This window comes from Glycine max, chromosome 2, assembly GCF_000004515.6.
Source record: "Glycine max cultivar Williams 82 chromosome 2, Glycine_max_v4.0, whole genome shotgun sequence".
Taxonomy (NCBI): domain Eukaryota; kingdom Viridiplantae; phylum Streptophyta; class Magnoliopsida; order Fabales; family Fabaceae; genus Glycine; species Glycine max.
Genome location: NC_016089.4, coordinates 42,835,240 through 42,851,403, shown reverse-complemented (window position 1 = coordinate 42,851,403; position 16,164 = coordinate 42,835,240). Strand labels below are relative to the sequence as shown.

General features: G+C 33.2%; 1 long non-coding RNA gene and 1 pseudogene across 1 annotated transcript; one reads left to right on the top strand and one right to left on the bottom strand.

Moving 5' to 3' along the window:
- The first annotated feature begins 7,142 nt into the window (after window positions 1–7,142).
- LOC121174298 (disease resistance protein RUN1-like) lies at window positions 7,143–7,918 on the top strand (annotated as a pseudogene).
- Window positions 7,919–13,690: 5,772 nt separating this feature from the next.
- LOC121173325 (uncharacterized) lies at window positions 13,691–16,036 on the bottom strand. The gene is made up of 2 exons (XR_005887942.1): window positions 15,799–16,036; window positions 13,691–14,671 (listed from the first exon to the last, which is right to left on the bottom strand). It is a non-coding gene; the product is annotated as an uncharacterized lncRNA (long non-coding RNA).
- Window positions 16,037–16,164: the final 128 nt, after the last annotated feature.

The following is a 16,164-nucleotide window of genomic DNA, read 5'->3' as shown; positions in this document are numbered from 1 at the left end:
AGACTAATTTGAAATATTTTTCAATACTTAATTAGAATACTATTTAATATGATTTCTAATACTTGAAAAGTTATTTATATATCTTTTTTTTTACTTGATAACTATAATGAAATTGATGGTTTATTTGATATTAAATACTTTCCTTCGAGTTATACATGAGTTTGACCATGCATAGATTTATGAGTTGATGAAAGAGTAGGTATCAATCAAATAAGCCAGATGTCGTGAATGTGGCCACAGATTCATTGTGATTTCACAAAAGTTAGCATGAAATTAGCTGATACATTTGTTTGGACACGAATTAGAGCTTAAGCAATGCATTTCTCATTTTCATGAAATGTGATTGGGATGGATGACACATGGGGATCATAGAAATCACTTTTTACATTTTGCGTGTAGAAAAATTAGTCCAATAAAGTTGATCTCTCCACGTTGATTGTTAATGATCTTTCTAGTTTCAGTGACAACGCATTGTCTGTTACATATCTTTTTCCATTTCCTGCTCCCATAGGAGTTTGGATTGTGAAATTCATTTTTCTTTTATTATCTTATCTTACCAATTAATCCATTTTTTTTTTCCTTTATTACATGTGGTAACAAAATACTATATACCAAAAAGTGATGGGCAAGCTTTCCATTGAACATTAAAAATTGTGTCCTTACCAAACTATGCTAAATTGTGGATGGTGTTAGGTTTGGTAATTTCCTCATTCCCTTTATAAGGAAAGATGAAAACCATCTTTTCTAAACTGGGTTGTTCTCAACAGCTTAATGGGAAAGTTTTTTATTAGATTATTGCTTCCTTCTGGGACAATGAAGAAAAAAGTGCTTCAACTTACTAGGTATATGTAGTAATAGTAGCACGTGGAGGTGACTCATCTTTGTGCACAATAAAGACTACTTTTGCTCCTCTATGGTTAATTTGGCAAAAGATCTCAACCACAAAATCTGAAAGATTAATAAATTCTACCAAACAACACATCTTCTAACTTATGCAAACATAAGCAATGTTCAGCCAAAATGGATTGCAACAACCCTTTGATATAAACTAGGATTAATGGATCCTAATTAAAGGTATGGACCCTTCTATTGTTAGCTTGGCCGGTTAAGAAGAATCTAGATGGTTGCTTAGCTTGATTGGTAAAGCTATTATATCCAACCACCTATTCTCTTTATTGGTGCAAAATATATTTAATGCATATTACAATTCATAATTGCATTATGGATTTATGATATGGTTTTGTGTCTCTTTGGCGTCTTGTCATTTGCTTAACAGAATATTTGCTTTATAGTCAGCACTTACTCAGCTTGTGATGCAACATTCACCAAAGGGGAGAACTCCATGTGTCCACACTGTTATTTTCACTTAAAAAGGAACAAGGCAGAATGATTAAGAAAGGATCTGGTTTAAGGTCAACCTCAAGGGATAATGAACATCATGGAATTGTAGGCATCATCAGTTTTTGATCATTCAATTCTGAAAAATCTTAATTCCTCTTCTTTTTTTTCATTAAAATTTAAACTACTCCTACGTATATAATAAGTAAATAAACTATCTATCCCTATTGGAACCTTTATTTTGTCCACCCTCAATGAATTATAAAATTAGAAATGTTTAATTACTTATGATTAATTACTTATTTAGTTTTTATTATAGTTGTACAAATTTTATCTTTTTGTCCTTATGCTTAAAATTCATTCATCTTAGTTCCTATATATACAAACACTTTCAGTTTCAGTTTGGTTCTTATGATTAAAAGAAAAAAATTAAAACCATTAATAGTGGATATGTCGCACTGACGTGGTGTTGATGTGTATTATATTTTGCCTTTTAATTTCTATGCTCGCACTACACTATTTATGTACTATTTTTAAGTTTTATCCTTATACTTGTACAATCTTACATTTTAATCCTTATATATACCAGTATTTTTTTTTAATGTTTTAGTTCCTATCAACACATTTCCTCTCCACTTTCTTCTTCCCCTCTCCCATATATGTTTCCTTCTTTTCTTTTTCCTCATCAACAGCTCCCTCCTCCTTTTAATTTGCGAGTTCCGTTCCTTTTAAATGCTCTTATATCAATTAATTCTTATTGATCCTTTAAATTGGAGATTCTCGAGGTTGTGACTTAAAGTTCATACACGCTTCTTAGACAAGATGAGGTAACCTGCGAGTACCGAAATGTGTTGACACTCCTTGTAGTGTTGAGGACTTATTGCATGTTTTGAAACAAGATTAAAAGGGTGCATCAAGTCTACAAAGATGTAAAGATTGTGCAAGTATAAGGACTAAAAAGTATAGCACAACACACGTCAAAACCATATCAGCATCAGGTCATCCATTGTTCACGATATTAAGTTATGGCAAGGACTAAGTGTATGTTTGGAAATCCAGTACAAAATGACTTTTGAAGCAAAAGTCATTTTGCCAAAGGAGGAGGACCCTTGCTTTTACTTTCATTTTATTTTTATCTGTTAGATCTACATTGGGATGCATGTAGCAACAATTTCAACTTCAAACCAAACATGCACTAAAACTAATACATATGATCTTTAAATGCAGGGATTAAAGTAAAGTTTATGCAATTATAGAATAGAAACCAAAATGAGTAATAACCAATTGGAAATTTCCTATTGAGCTATTGAATTCTGGTACTTATTATCATTGAGATCTTTCATAGTAGCTTACAAATTTACAAAATTCACGCATCATACATCACAAAGCAGTAAAAGGTAGGTGCCTGCCATTATATGACAGAGTAGAACATGAAATATACCTACCTATCTATTAGTGTTGGCCCCGCTAAGCATGCAAATGTCTGCTACTGCTGGTTCTCTGATGGAGATTTTCTTCCTTTAATCGTTTTTTTTTTCTCTCCTTAGTTTCTGGCATGTGAACTTTGAATTGCTTTTGAAGCAAAGATCTCCCATTATGCATGATTGTATGACAGGAATCTCAACGACCCAAAAAAATTGAGGTAAGGTACAGATCATTGAACGATGTATAATTGAAGACATGGGTACTAACACATCATATTCATGTTATTACACAAGAAATGCAAGAAACATTATTGAAGAATCTAACGGAACATGAAAGCATTATTGAAAGTTTGCAGCCAAATTGTTAGCTTTTTACAATACAACCCAAGAAAAAACAGAAGAAGGGATATAGTCAAGATACTGAAGCACACTACATTGTTTCATTTACGAAGCAATGAAGTATATTATTATTTAGCAATTAATGTTTATCCTATGAATTGGTTACTGATTTATTCTTTTTCATAATGTTTTAGTAAAGTTAATGTCATCTTTTTTTTTTTGTCCGAAGGACAGGTACTTAGGGGTTTACAACAACTTACGCACTCTCCTCAAACAATTGAACTAGACCCCTCAATAGTTAATGTCATATATACATTGAAGATAAATAGTAGACACTACAAAAATTCAAATACTATTAGATACTGAAAACATGAAGAGCGATAGACATAGCACGTACTATGTAATGAGTACAATAGTTTGTGATCTGACATTGATGAGGGAACAGAACCTTTCTTGTCTTAGAGTTCATTCAATATGGTCTACATTTCAAGAATGTCTCACATTGATGTATCTTGACTGGGGGCAAAAAGAATCCATAAGAGTCAAATTGATATATGAGTGCAGTGAACGTGTGTGGTAGGGCACGTGGATGTGGGTCACAGCTGTTCTAAAACCACTTCAGTGGGTATAACTAACCAACATTTACATTATTAGACCTACTATTTAATTTTATAAGGAAATATCTGCATATGTTTCATCCATAGAACCTTCAATTTCAATTAATATAATAAGATAAAATGTACTTAACAAACAGCAGAGTATTAATGCTCAACTCATCTAAAATGAACTAAACAACAACAAAAACAACAGCGCAATGCACAATGCAGCTAGCTCCTATTGGAAAGACTTCCAGGAAGCACATGTTGGTAAAATGCAAAGTCTTCATGTGCCATTACTTTCTTCACTGCCTTCACATTTTCCACATGCAATTGTAAATTTTTCATCATCTAAATGTGAAGTATTCTTCTTTCATATCAACATATGCATGCATAGCATCTGTGGTATGATGTTTTTCTTTTAATTCATTATCAAGTGCAGACTGTAGAATTGACAATTTAGCAGGTTTTATTGATCGTTTCCACTTTCCATATATTATGATATCGAAAGTTATTCACATAACTTGCTGTTAGTCCCTCTAAGTGTCATTAGGATTGGATTGCAGGTTCAACTTATGGCTCTTGAATAACTAATTTGAACAGTTACAAGTTATATGCCCCTAGGGCATATTACCATTCACAAAAAGAAAAAGGGAATTCAATTTATGTTGAAGGATTGAATCGAATTGCACATCAGTATTTGGTTAATTTCTTGCACATTAGGACTAGTGTAATTTGATTACCGTGATATGTGAATTTGTGATGTAATAGGTTTCTATTATTGCAGTGGTTTCAATCAGTATTTATGAGAAAAAAGAGTATCACAACATTATTTCTTTCAATGATTTTACCCTGTTAATGGCCATTTATAATGTTTATTCAATTCAGCAAAAATATTATATTCTAAATAAATGATTTGAATTCCAGTACAATGTGTTGCACGTATATCAAGAAAAAAAAATCAAGTTCACTGTGTTTCAATATGTTCTGTTTCAAGAATTATTGACAATCATAAATTCAGATCGATGATGCCATTAGTGTCATCTTATTGTAATACTATTTTCCAGCCCGAAATTTGCGACAACTTCTTACAGATTAATGTTAACCAATCTAAACTATTCTCAACACCTTCTCCTTTGTTGTCTTCTCATTTTTCTCTTTCAATTTCAGTCAATCTAGCTTTTCCTAGACCAGTGAATGACATTTCATGACTTTGGAGTTTAGACATCTGTTCTTTTGATAATTTTCATTGTACATAATTCAAATTGTTCCTGTCCTTCCCCTTCTTATTTATCAACAAATTGTTGGGATTCTATGTAGAAAAATTATTTTTCAAAACAGGAGATATATTTTGCAGAGGATCTTGATAAACTTTTACTCCTAGACTCTATATATATAGCTTAAGTGTAATACAAAATTCAAATACTAATAGCATCATAATCTTAAAAACAATTTAATAATATCTTTGAATGTAAATGATAAGAATAAGATTATTTTCTTATCTAAATTCAGTATTCATTTTCAAATTAAAGATATCTAGACATATTTTCAACGCTCTACCTTGGCTTAGTATGTGGACACTCAATTTGAACTACAAGATGGAAATCGGAAAATTGACTCTTCTATTATGAAGAATGAGAAGTTCTACTTCTTTCTAGTTCCATACTGATACAGTTTCATCATCTATGTTGTTTTATTATCTCTAAATATCATCGATTTTTTTTCCTCAAAACATTTCAGGAATTTCTGAGTCTATGTCTAGTTATTTCCTAAGTACATATGCTAAACCAAATATATAGAACAAAACCACTCAGTCAACTGTTTGTTTTCTACAATCATGCCAAGAGAAATACTAAAGTAGCTAAATAAAATAAGCAAGCATTAAGGAGGTGTTTGAGAATCACAAATCAAAGTGAAGCCAATTTAAGATTGTCAGCAATATTACATCTAAATGGCAGTTTCACATAGGCATAGCAAAACAGAAGTTTAGAAAGGAAAGACCTTAGGCCATGACCACATAGAGTAATCAATTTTTGGAAGAGAGATTTTAAAAGATTTCCAGCCATATCAACAATCAGGTGCATATAATTTTTAGTTTTTTTTGTTAACTTTTTAAATTATGGTTCTTTTTAATTTATTTTAAAATGAAAGCATGTATAAATTGTTGACTTCTCCTTCCTTGAAAAAACTTGGAAGAAAATCAACTATCATGAAGAATTGCAATGCAAGTCATTTTGTGTTCACAAGAATGGTTTGCTTGACTATTGAAATTCTCTATTTTAAATTTAAGTTTTTAGTTTGTCTTGTACTTTTGTTACGACTTCATTTCACATGAGCTACACATTTATCTCATTTTTTTCTCTCTGAGAAGAAAGATTTATTAAGGTGTTGGTTTTCCTTTTATTCAAATAGTCTCAAACAACGAGTTAAAAATAATCTCAAAAAATTTATTAGTTTTCCCTCTTACTAAAAACAATCTTTTCAAGTGAATTTTTTTATAAAGAAATATTTTATAATTATAGAAGACAATAATTCAAGGTAATATATGTTTCTTTATATAATTCTAATCTCTTCAAAATATAACATAAATTTCTTGACATGCTGCGTAATTCAATATCTACTTTACTCATATTTCAGCTTAAACGTTGAGCTCCTCCAAAAGTATTCACTAAAATCATCATCATCATTATTAATAATAATGAGAAGAAGAAGAATAAGAATTAATAGGCTCATTCTCTTTAAAATCTGTAGTTGATACTAGTTTGATGAAATAATTTATAATTTTACAATGCATGTTAGAAGAGCAACAATTATGTAAGAGAAAATTTTCCTTACATCTCCGTGGAAGGTTTCTGGATGCTAGTGAATAAAATCAACGAATCCATTGCTTTAATTTCTAAAAGTAAAAGCCAATTGTGAATTCCTTTACTTAATATACTAAACTAAAGAATTTCCTTGAAGGCTTCTTGATGTTTTTGAATAAAATCAGCGACATATCATTGCTTTAAATTCTAATTAAAAGTCAAAAGCAACTGTCCTGTACTACATAAAAAATAGACATATGAATGAAGCTTCATCGAAAATTCAGTAAGTTTGGTGGGAAAAAAAATGACATTTGATTTTGGACACACAACATGCCATCCATAATCATAGTGACTTTTCTTCTCAGTTCTCGCTAGCTCTGCGATCATGTTCCTCTCCTTCACCTACGATATGTTCCTCAACTTCAGAGGCTCAGACACACGCTTTGGTTTCACCGGCAATCTCTACAAAGCTCTTCATGATAGAGGATTCCAAACATTCATTGATGATGAAAAGCATTGGCTAAGCATGAGGAAAGTTTCAAAAGCTAAGAAGGAAAGGTTCAACCACAACATTGAGAAATTGGGGAAATGGAAGCTGGCTTAGCATCAAGTAGCTAACTTGTCAGGCTATCATTTCAAACATGGATGCTCTCCACTTCACCGATCTTTTACTTCATTATTTTTGTATGATTGAGTTTCAACTTTCTGAAGATTTGATGTTAAAGTTTAAAGAGAGAAGAAGTGCTAGTTAACTTTGACAAGAAACATATCAACATACATATCAAAACTTTTCTGTTTGAAACAAAGATGGGTATGAAAGCAAGTTTATTGAGAGGATTGTTGAGTTTTTCTCCACCAAGATTAATCGTGCTCCTTTACATGTTGCGGATTATCCGGTTGGACTAGAGGCACAAGTGCTAGAAGTAAAGAAACTCTTCGATATTGGAACTAATGATGGTGTCCACATGATTGGCATCCATGGAATTGGTGGGATTGGAAAATCTACACTTGCTGGAGCAGTTTATAATTCGATTACTGACAATTTTGATGGTTTGTGTTTTCTTGAAAATTAGACAAAAATCAAACAAACATGGGCTAAACCATCTCCAAAGCATCCTTCTTTCAGAAATACTTGGAGAGAAGAAAATTAAGTTAGCAAGTGTGCAACAAGGAATTCCAATGATAAAGCATAGGCTCCAGCAAAAGAAAGTTCTCTTGATTTTAGATGATGTTGACAAACACCAGCAATTACACGATATTGTTGGAAGACCTGATTGGTTTGGTCCAGGCAGCAGAATCATCATCACTACTCATGGGGTTAAAAGAACATATGAGGTGAAGGGGTCGTATGGGAAGGATGCTCTTCAATTGTTTACATGGAAAGAAACAGAAAAAGTTGATCCAACTTACTAGGAGGTCTTGGATGCTGTAGTAACATATGCTTCTGGCCTTCCATTGGCTTTGGAAGTAATAGGTTCCAATTTGTTTGGAAAAAGCTTACAAGCATGGAAATCTTCAAGCAAACAATATAAAAGAATTCTTTATAATCAAATTGTAGAAATACTTAAAGTAAGTTTTGATGCTTTGGTGGAAGAGAAGAATATTTTTCTTGACATTGCTTAAATTGATAAAGGTTGAAGATATACTTCATGCTCGTTAGGGTGATTGCATGAAAAATCATACTGGCGTGTTGGTTGAAAAATCTCTCATAAAGCATAGTTGGGATGACACCCTTACATTACATGACTTGGTTGAGGACATGGGTAAAGAACTTGTCAAGCAAGATATAATTCAAGTTTTGGAAGACAATACGGTTAGTGAAACTAATTATGAATAGTTTGATTTCTTATCTTGATTTTTCTTTTTTGACTACCACATGTTCACATCATTGTTGTTTTTTCTTATTGATAATAATATATTAATATGTATATTTATCTATATATGTGTGTTGGTCGTCTTACATATACTTTTATTGTGGTTGACTCGTGCCTTTTACATTAAGAGGGAATAGGTAAAATTGAAACCATATGTCTGGATTTCCCCATATTTGACAAAGAAATGATAGAATGGAACAGGAGGGCTTTCAAGAAGATGAAAAACCTCAAAACGCTCATTATTAAAGGTGGTAATTTTTCCAAAGATCCCAAATATCTTCCAAATAGTTTGAGAGTACTGAAATGGTGGAGATATCCTTCATGTTGTTTACCATCCGATTTTCATCCGAAGAAACTTGCCATATGCAAATTACCCTATAGTTCCTTTACGTCATTTGAGTTGGATGGCTTATGGAAGGCAAGTTTAAAGAGTACATTTTTTTGGTCTTCAAAATTAAAAAGTTTCACTTATAAGATTGTAGACTATTCATTCTGTTCTTATTTTTTTTCTTCTCTTTTATTTTTTTTCTTTGTAGAAGTTCGTGAATCTAAAAGTTTTAAACTTTGACTGGGGCAAATGTTTAACAAAGATACCTGACAATGTATATGGTCTCTCAAATTTGGAGGAACTTGCATTTAAACATTGTAAGGATGTAGTCAGAGTTCACAATTCGATTGGTTTTCTGGATAAACTTGTTAGTTTTGTGGAGGAAATTATAAAAAACAGAGGAGAGAAGAGAGACAATACGTATGCAGAGGAAATAGAATTATTCTATTCTAATTCAAATTGTTCTCAGCAGCGGTACAATAAATAGCAAAAGATAAACTAATTAGATAACAAGATATTAGCAAAACAAAATATTAAAACTAACTTGCTCCTTAAAGATAAGAGAAATCACTTATTGACTAGGCTAATCCATTAAAACTAACTTACTCCTAAAATATAGGAAATCAACTTATTTACTAAATCATATTTTAAAAACTGAAAAATAAAATATTATGCGGTTACAAAAGTATATCTTCAACACTCCTCCTTGCTTTTGGAACTGCAAACTCAAATTCTTTGAGTTCAAGTTTGTTGATAGGTAGTGACTTTGTAAACATGTCAGCCAATTGATCTTTAGACTTGTAGTAAATTAAGTTCACTTCTCCACTTTGTTGCATCTTTATCAAATAATAAACCTGGATGTTGAAATGTTTAATCTTCCCATGACACACAGGATTGTTTGCAATAGCAATGGCTACTTGATTGTCAACAAAAATTCCAGTTTTGTTCTTTTTAGAAAATAGAATGTTTGGCCTTGTTGTAGTGAGATACATTAGACATCCAATCAAGCTCCCATAATATCCTTCATCAATGTTATCAACACCTTCTTCTTTTCTGAACTTCTCCTTTTGATTCATTAGTGTGCTAGCAGATTTCCATTCCTTCATTTGAAACTTCTTCAAATTTTCTTTTGCATATTTTCTTTTTTTTCATGTTTAGCATTCTTTCAAGATGACAATGATCAAGTCTCTTGTGCTTGAATTCCGTGGGTGTGACTTGAGTGAAATAGGTTGTATGCTCCTCCTCTACTGGATCAAATGAGAAACTTTTACCTTTCATTTTAACCCTTAGAACTTCCCGGCCAAAATTGTCATAGATAAAGCAATGTTGATGTTCAAAGGACACTTTAAATCCCTTTTTAATCAACTGACCTACACTTAGCAAGTTTTGGTCAATGTTAGGTACATAAAGAACATCTAATATTAATTTGATACCTGAACACGTTGAAATTGCAACAGTTCCTTTTCCTTTTACAGGAATATAGCCACCATTCCCAATTCTGACCTTTGAGACATTAGTTGGCTTCAAATCCTTGAATAGAGTCTTATCATATGTCATGTGGTTCGTACAACCACTATCAATCAACCAACTTTCACTTGATTCACTACTCAAGAAGCATGTGGCCACAAACAGTTGGTCCTCTTCTTCTTGATTAGCAATCTGAGCTCTCTCATCATGGTGATTTTTGTTGGCGCAGATCACCGCTTCATGCCCTATCTGGTTACACTTGTTACATTTTGCATCTGGTCTCCTCCAACATCCGAAAGGTGCATGACCTTTTTTGCCATAATGCTGACAAGGTGAATAATTTTTCTTTTTATCCTTACCTTGGTTGTTTGCACTGTTTTCACTGCTTGCTGGTTGATTCTTCTTGAAAAAATCCTTTTTGCTTTCATCAACTTCATGATGTTTGGCGGGTAAAGCACCTTCGACAACACGATCTTGCCTCATCAACCTTCGCTGCTCTTGAGGTTGCAGGACATGTAGCACTTCTGTCAATGTGATTTTCGACAGATCCTTTGTGTTCTCCAATGAAGCTATAGATGCTTCATACCTCTCCGGCACCGTTACCAAAATTTTCTCTACAATTCTCGAATCAGCAAAATCACTTCCCAACAACTTTATCTTGTTGGCAATACCCAATAATTTGTTTGAGTATTCTTTGATTGTCTCTGACTCTTTCATCCTTTGAAGCTCAAATTCCCTCCTTAAATTTAGCACTTGCATGCTTCGTATTCTATCATCTCCAGCGTATTCCTCTTTCAGATAATGCCAAATTGCTTTAGGTGATTTAAGAGTCATGATTCTGATGAATATCATTTGTGAAATGTAACATCCCAATTTTTTCGTAAATAAATTTAAAAAGCTTTTTAGTAAAAATAAATAAATAAATAAATATAGAGCAAATAATAGGCTGAGTACCCTAGGTATAAATAGTTATGTTAAGTCAGCTGCCTCCTTTTGGCCTCATTTTCGTTTTTCCCCTTCTCCTCTCAAAACTCTTTCTTTTTCCCGCAGCCCACCAAATCAGTCTCAGAAAAACGACGATCTCGAACCCGTTCACCGTTGGATCGTTGTCAAATTTGAGTATCATGTTCGCAACCCAACTCCGAACATTCTCACCGTTGGGAATTTCAAAATCATATCTGAGATTAGAGCAAAACCCTTCGCATTGTAGCATTTTAATTTCCCGCAGAAACCCAAAACTGTCTCGGTAAAACTACGATCCCGGTTTCGTTAGCCGTTGGATTTTCACGAAATTTGGATATGTTGTTTGAAATTCAATTCAGCACGCTTCTACCGTTGGGATTTGCGAGATAATATTCGTGGAGGGAGAAAAAGGAATCGCATGAAGACAATACAAGTGGAGGCTTCAATCTCTTCTCCGTCTCTCTGATGTTTGGGAATTCTATCGGAGCAGTCGGAGAAATAATTGAAAGAATTTCCGGGAACCGCTAGAGATGTTGCTATCGCTGGCTGAAGACACGTGAGTCCGCTCAGAGGTAAGGGATGAGTTATTCACAGTTGGGGATTAGTGAGAACATGTGTAGGGATCCTTAGAGGATTAAATTGGGATTTTATTTTGAGATGTTTATTAAATTGCAATTTTTCCTTTATGATTATAAATAAAATATTGATGTTCTAATGAAAATTGCTTGATAAATTGTGCTCTTGATATTTGTATATTTCGACCTATGATTTTGATATAATTGTGTAATATTATTTAAGGGGTTTTAGTCCTAATGTTGTGATAGTCTTTTATATAAATTGTTATATTGAGGATATGAAATGATGATTCAAATTGTGAGTATGTGATGAATTATAGAAGAACATGTTGCTTTGAGATTATAATCTTGTTATTGAGATTGAGTATAAGTGTAAAGTTCAACATGTGTTAATTTGTGAGATACGTGTAAACATGTGATGGTGAAATTGTGAATGAGTTCTAGTTGTGGATAAATGTGTAGTTAACACTTGATGTGAAATTACTTGTGTTGTAAGCTATGAATTGTACAATAACCCGACTAGCGTTATCTTGAGAAAAGCGTTGATGCGCAGTGTTAAAGAAAAAATGTAGGTTTCCTATTTAGGAACCAGTGTTAAATTGTAGCGCAATATGTTGTACGTGCTTAAGACACGAGTGTGAGGTCGTAGGTATTGTATAATTCACTAGCAGTGTCTGTGTGCTAAAATGATTTTAGGGGTTGGACCTGAATCAGGAGGGAGAGGCCCTAACGGACTCTTCGGAGTGTAGGCCTTGGGGGTCACCGGGTTTGAGTGCTCCTTTAAGCCTATGTTGATCCCATATGGTTGGAGCATTCTCGCAAAACATCGTGACCCTGACTGGTCTCCCTATGATCTTACTTAGTGAGAGTGACCTGACAAACTCATGGTGTGGTGCGTCTTGTTATGTACTCCTAAGCGCCCCAGGGTGGTTTTTCACTGACATGGTACCACATTGCATATAGGATTGAGTCTTAGCATAACTGTTGCATATGCTTGCTAATTGATGTGTTATTATATCTTGATCGAAGTGTGGGATTCTTGTGTAATGTGATTGATGATTGAAAAGTGAATTTTGAATGACGAAGTGGTGAAGTTACGTGAGCTATGTTTAAGCAAGTGGTATATCATTTATATAACATGTATATTTAATTGTCTTGTTTCTCTATTAGTTAGGAATGTGATAACTCACTCCCTGTGTGTTGTTGTGTTTGGATCCTGTGATGATCTTGAACTTGTGTTCGGGGGAGCAGATGAATAGGTGGATGACTATGAAGAACCTCATGCTAGAGGACACGGGAACACAACGCTCTGATAGGATGTGACATTAGGATATAGGTTCTATATTAATTGTATGAAGCTTAGACGACCTTGTTTGAGTCGAGAATACTTTATTATTTATTTGGACAAGTTTGAATATGATGTAGAAGAAAATGAATGTGAGCCTTTTTCCCCTTTGAAAGACTTGTAAAAAAAATGTTTTAAAAATACTTTTAATTAATATTTGAATTTTTTTTCCTTATTAGTATATATGTGAGGGGTAGAGGGTGTCACATGAAACACCAGTGAACAAACATGACCTCGCCTTTGCCTTCTTCATCTTTCTTTCCTTGTGATTTTTAATTTGGGTCATGGTGGGATTTTCAGGTAGCGGATATATTTCATAATCCTCTTCCACAACATCCCATAAATCCAAAAACTCCATGTAGGATTGCATTTTCACTTCCCAAAGATCATAATTCTTTCCATCAAAGATTGGAAGAGTTATGTGGGAAAAACTTGCTTCACCTTCCATGGTAGAGGTCCTGTAAGAATAAGGCTCTCGATACCAATTGTTGGTTTTGTGGAGGAAATTATGAAAAACAGAGGAGAGAAGAGGGACAATACGTATGCAGAGGAAATAAAATTATTCTATTCTAATTCAAATTGTTCTCAACAGCGATACAATAAATAGCAAAAGATAAACTAATTAGATAACAAGATATTAGCAAAACAGAATATTAAAACTAACTTGCTCCTTAAAGATAAGAGGAATCACTTATTGACTAGGCTAATCCATTAAAACTGACTTACTCCTAAAATATAGGAAATCAACTTATTTACTAAATCATATTTTAAAAACTGAAAAATAAAATATTATGCGGTTACAAAAGTATATCTTCAATAAAACTTAAAAGATTGAGTGCTACTAATTGCACCAAGCTTAGGAGTTTTCCACCCCTCAAGTTGACATCTCTTGAATGATGATAGAATACGAAGCATGCAAGTGACTTTGTAACTTGAATGATGATTTTTTTTCAAAGGTTACCCGTGGTTTGCTCATGTGAAAGTATTAAAACTAAGCAACAATAATTTCACAATACTTCCTGAATTCATCAAAGAATGTCAAAATTTACTGATGCTTAGTGTGTGTGATTGCAAGTATCTTCAGGAAATTAGAGGGATTCCGCCGAACTTAAAACATTTCTTTGCAAGAAAGTGTAAATCCTTGACTTCCTTGAGTAGAAGCATGTTCCTAAATCAGGTTTGGACTTGTTTTTATTTTATTTGATTAAATAATATATGTTGTAGTTAACATTGGTAAACTTATGAATTCTTTATGACTAACAGGAACTGCATGAGGCTGGAAACACAACATTTTATTTGCCAGGAACAAGGATTCCAGAGTGATTCGATCACCAAAGCAGGGAACCTTTAACTTCTTTCTGGTTTCGTAATAAGTTATTTGAAAATTCTGTCTTGTTATTGCACATCAGGATAAGGACTATAATTTTTTTTATCCTGTGGTGTTCATCAATGGCAATAAATGTTCCCTTGGTAGATTTGACTTGTGTATGAATACAGATCATACATATCTTTTTGATCTACGACAGACAGAATTTACAAACAGTCCTTATGAGGTGCCTTTTGAAAATGAATGGAACCATGCAGTGGTTACATGTCTGGATGGTATAAACTTGTCAACCTGTACAGAAATTGGAATCCATATATTCAAACACGAAAATTTCATGGAGGATATTCGATTCACCGATCCTTATAGCAAGAGAAAACTAGACAATGATCTCTACAGTTTGGAATCACAAAACCACCGGTTGTTAAAAAAACATAGGTTTGTGGACATGGAAGATTCATAGACAATAATTGTGCAACACTTAGCCACAATGTATGGTTTTATGTTTATGTCTATTGAACTGGGCATGTAGTTATTTTTCATTTCTTCCTACTCTAGCCATCCAATCATTGTATGATAGTGTGAAGTTGGATTAGAATTCAATGGAGTCAAAGCAGATAAGTGGCACTAAGTGTCAAAAGTAAATTTATCTTGTTGCGTGTTGTACCAGAATAACTGATTTTATTTGCCCTTATTATTTTGATTTATAGAAATTGAACAAAAGAAAAGAAGTATTAGGACTAGAGTGCTCAATTGGGGCGCATTTTTTTGCTTTGGTGTTAGAGAAACTGAATGCCATTAGATTGTGAATTAAAGGTTAAATCACGTCTTGTGGTTTGATTTCCAGTTAATAAGTATTAGAGTTGTGCTGCTTAACAAAATTAGATTGTGAATTACTATTTTAGTAAATTATTTTGACTTCATAATTTGAAATAATGTAGCTAGCTTAATAATAATCCCAACATGCTGTGAAATTGTTTAAGGAAATAGGAAAATGGGTATTGGTAAAGTTGGATAATGAAGGCAATTATAAGTGCATATGCTAAACCAAATGCATCTTAGAACAAGACCACTCAGTCAGCTGTTTGTTTTCTACAATCATGCCAAGAGAAATACTAAACAGGCAACAGCCCAAATGAGCCATTAAAATCAAAACGATAAAACAGAAAACTAAAGTAGATAAATAAGCAAGCAAAGATTAAGGAGGTATTGTGAAGCACAATTCAAAGACAATTAGACATGCATTCAACTTGATTGAATTTTCATAGCTGAAAAAGTAGTAGCTGGTAGAAAACCACAGAAATGTAATCCCACAATACCAAAGCTAATTACTTCATTTTCATGCCAAATTAATTATATGCAAAAGAAAATATATTATTGAAAAAGGGGAAGAAAATAGAATGCATGGTGATTAACAGTACCTGTACACCACTCATGGGTGAGTTCAGATTATTTCTCTGGTTCCTTTATGTATTCAGTATTTTCCAATAACAGTGGAGAGCTCTTGCTATGGATATTAGGAAAAATGTAACTTGATGAATCAGGGAGAAGGTGAAACTATAGATGAGCCAGAACCACTAAAACAAGCAGATACTTATTAAATTAACCTATTTGATAGTAATAGCACTTACTATCGTACTACACATCTCTCTCCTTGTTGGAAAGTATGTTTCAAGACATTGTTGTATTGTAGGAATAGCATATTCTTAAATAAAAAATTTGCCTCATTAGACTATGCTCAATTGCTTTTTGCGTGTTGCTGCCAAAACAGGGCATTCATTATCAAA